The following is a 4,308-nucleotide window of genomic DNA, read 5'->3' on the forward strand; positions in this document are numbered from 1 at the left end:
GTCCGCTGCAGGACGGCGGAGCCTCTGTCCGAGGAGGCTCCGGTGCCTCTGCCAGCGGCGGGGGGCGCTCGGCCGGGAGCCCGGGCGGGGGCGGAGGCGGCCGGCAGGCGCGGAGCTGGGGGGGGGCAGCGCTGCTGCTGGGGCCCGGGGCGGGGGGAGGCACTCGGGCTCTGCGCAGCGATGGTCAGCCCCCGCGAATTTTCTTTTTCTACGTGTGTTTGATTACTGCGAAGTAATTACCGTCCCTGGACACGACGTTTTTCTCACTACCTCTGCCATAAATTCAGTTAGATAGCCGGGAGTCCGCGAAGCAACTCTCCCATTTCCACCAGTAATACACCAGTTACGGAGGTAACTTGGCCTGGAGCGTTGTCCTATTACCCGGTTACGTAGCAAAAGGGATCGCACAGAATACAACATAAATCTGCGTCCCGCTTCTGGTCTGCGCTGTAGCCACTGATCAAGGATGAGCAGGACGAGGAAAAGAGACTTTATTGGAATTACGTTTTGCTGCTGTTTAAAGCGGTTGGATTTTACTGAAGCCAATGCAGTTTGCTTGTTCTTAAATGAAAGAATTTAGCACTTTTTGTGTTTTATCCATTTTGGTCATTATTTCTTTTTATTTTAAGATAAAGTAACATCACTCTTCTTAAAGCCTAGCTTTCCTGCATTTGATAGTGCGTAGATCCCTTGTTCACTAGAATATGAACTGTAATAGTCTTGTTTATTGCATACTTCGTGTAGAGGTATCTGACTGCACCACCACCAAATAACAACCAAGCCTGGGGTTGCCAAAGTTCCCAAGGCAATATTGTAACTTGGCTATTACCTTAGAATAAGCTGTGCTTAGGTTAACGAGGTTAAAAGCAGAAAGAGGTTCCACCACTTTTGCTAACCTGCATCATTTCCTATTACACAGTTTAGAAGGAGGGTGCAGAAACGAGTTGCTGAGCTGCTTTGGTGTTTTTTAGGGGGTTGTTTCGATGTGTGGGTTTTTTTCCAACAGTTGTTCTAATTTGTACTTTCTGTTTAGAGCTCTGATAAGCCAGTGCAGCAGCTTGAGATTTAGCAAAGTACGCTAACTCTCAATAATTTCAGTTAAGGGCGACAGTATTTAAAAACAGATTCTAACAAACATGAATTAAATGAGGGGTAATGACAAAATAATGCAGGCCAAATTCTGTTCTTTCTTTTTATCCATGTAATCTTAACAGAAGTTAGAAGGGTGGCATAAACATTCATGAGCACAGGCTTGTCCTAGTGATAATGATGGGCACCATCATTCTAAATGAACCTCCTGGGACAATCTTACCTGTGGTGATTTCTGAAGATGGTATTGAACCATAGATTGCTTTTTCAAATTAATACTTGCAAAATAGCTGGTGATTATGGGCTGAATATTGAGCTCCACGGCCTCCTGGCCAGGTCAGGGTGTCAGCCAACCTCCTTGGCCTCCCTGTCTTGGAGTTGTCATCACGTGGAATAGGGAATCATCACCATTTCTATACAACTCCCATTACTGGCATTTCTCTGCCAGTCATATCTGTACTATCTTTCTCCCCATCACTTAGGTTGCATTCATACATAGCGAGAAATCCGTTTCATTATATCTTCTGATCTAGACCCTGTCTAGCTGTGGTTTCTTTTCCTGCAATATCTCAATTTATCTTGGTTCCAACACCTAAAATCATTTTCATTTAGACCCAGGTCATTTATCTACCTTGATCGCTTGTTCCTCTCCATTTCCTCCTTTCCTATTGATCCAAACGTGTTGTGCTCTCTCGTGCTGTCTTTCTAGTGAGTCTTGTTCTCCATCATGTCAAATGTACATTTATTTGTTCTCACAAGCATAAGTGCCCTTGTAATATAATCTAATATTGTCTCTTATTGCATTGTCCTACTCTTTTTAGTCTGCCAGAAATGCCAGCCTTGATGCTTGCCTTCATTTATCTCTCTAAAAAAGGCTTTTTACCTTCTCGTTTCTCCTCTGTTTAAGGAGGAAGTTCAGTGAAATTGGCTATGACTCTCCTCATATTAATATCTTCTCCAAAGTCACCTTTTCATCAATGTCCTTCTTCATGTACATTGTCACAGGAGAGTGACAGATTATGTGTACTGTTTCCACTATATTTCCTCAGTACTTAAGTATCTAGCTTATTTTTGCTTTATTCAGAATGAACGTAGAATAGGTAAAGGCACAGCTGCTGCTTTGCGTCTGCACAGCTTCTGTGCTTTTGCTACAGCATGAGACACTCCTTTTCTCTTGGCTTGGGTAAGCAGAAACCCCTTCTTCGCTGCTGGGGCAGAGAAGGCTCCATCTTCTCATTCAACACTGAGCTTCCAGTTCTCATGATGCACCAAGGTAGGAACTTCTCAAAAGGAAAGAGAAGAAATGACATCAACTGAGTATGACAAACGAAACAGCATGTCTAATGCTCTGCAAGCCAAACTGCTGCACTGTCTTCTCTTGCGGCTTTATCCCTAGGTTGGATCTGAAGGAGGAGAAGCCAAATGACAAGCCAGACCCATGCAGATCGTTCCTTACACTGACAAGCAATTGCCAAAGCCCACCTCTGGGAGCTCACCAAGAAAGGATCCAAACCTTGCTGTGCGATTGCATCCACTGCTGCCACAATCTGCAGCTGAATCAAACTTTTATCTGGTGACAGATCTAAAAGAATCTGTGCTGACACTAGAGCACATCTATTAACCTCTTCCTAGGTCAATTAAACTAGAAGTCTCTCTGTGTTTGTACTGTCCTCCAGCCTTGAAAAACAGATAAACAAGATCCAGGAAGATAATTGATGAATGTATCCAGCACAGACAGAGGTAGGAGATCCTTGCATCCCCCTGCTGCCAAGAACATCTGCTCATAAATTAGGAACTTGGAATTAGAAATCAGAAACTACTTAGAAATGAGCAAATAAAGGTGGTTATTCCCCTGGCAGTATTAAAAATATATCTACATGTACACATACGTATAAAATTCAAATTTAATTATAGTATAGACTGTTAAATGTATTATTCAGTCTTCATTAGCCTGAATGCCACATGCTTTCCAACTTTTAATTCCTCTCTTTGTTACGCAGTATGATTCTATGGCAAAATTTTGCTCTCCTTAGCACCAGGTTGAGACAAATCTCTTCATGCTATTGTGCCCTTTAGGAATACTGTCAAATTTAATCATTCAGGACTCATGAGTCTTGCACTAACATGAAGAGATTGATTTGAAAACCATGGGACTAAAGTCCTTTTTTCTGTTTTTCATTTTCCATTTCCATACCTTAACCATTTCACAGGAAAGCTGAGATTGCCAGCTTTGCTCTCACATGCAGATGAGTACTTCCCCATGCTATACAGCCCTAGAATAATGCACTCAGATGTGCCAGTGACTGTCTCTGCCAGTATTTTCCAATCAGTTATATCTGAAATGTCAAGAATTATTGTGGTGTCAGGAAACATACCAGAGTGGAGCAGACTCTACAGCCTATTTAAAGGGAGTTAAAAATAGATGTAAAAAATAGACCTCGGGCAAAGAAAGATGCACAGGAATTCTTGACCTTTTATAAAATGGGTCTCATTCAAACAAAGTGTGTTTTAATAAAATCAATAGAAGACATACCCTAAGAATAAGGAATGTAGGCTCTCCTACACAATGGAAAAGTTTGAAAAGGACTCATGAGTCAGCTGCTGAGTTTGCTGTAGCAAAAAGGGTTCGTGCAAACCTTGACTTGCAGACAGAGTGCAGATGTTAATGGGGGCAATTTTTACCTGTATGTGCAAATTGCCGCGGGTGATTAAGGCATGGTGTGCGCAGTTCTGATGCTCACGTTGCAAGATGGATACCAAAAAAATGGAGTATAGAGAAGAGCTACAGAATGATCTGAAGTCAGAGAAAATGCCATGTAATTGAAGAACTGAAAATCTTAACCTATCCACTGGATCAAAAAGATTGAAAGGTGCGTTGATAACAGTGTATACAGGAAAAACTACTGACTATAAGGGCCACTTGAACCTGCCAAAGAGTGAAACAAGAAAGAATAATGCCTAGTAGCTGGAATCAAACAAATTAAAGTAGTGTAGTCTTCAGTACCTAATTCAGTAGCACTGACAAAAAATAATCCTTGAAACAAACAGTTAAGGGCTCTGGCTGGTTCCTTGGTTCTTGCTGTCTTCAGATTGAGACTCAGTGCCTTCCTGGAAAATGCAGGCTAGCCGAGCACAGACTATGTTGCGTTTGAGTACAGCAGGCTCAATTCAGGGTTAAATACAGTTGCCTGTAATTTACAGGAGATTAGACTATATACT

Source organism: Buteo buteo, chromosome 10 (assembly GCF_964188355.1).
Source record: "Buteo buteo chromosome 10, bButBut1.hap1.1, whole genome shotgun sequence".
In the NCBI taxonomy this organism is placed as follows: domain Eukaryota; kingdom Metazoa; phylum Chordata; class Aves; order Accipitriformes; family Accipitridae; genus Buteo; species Buteo buteo.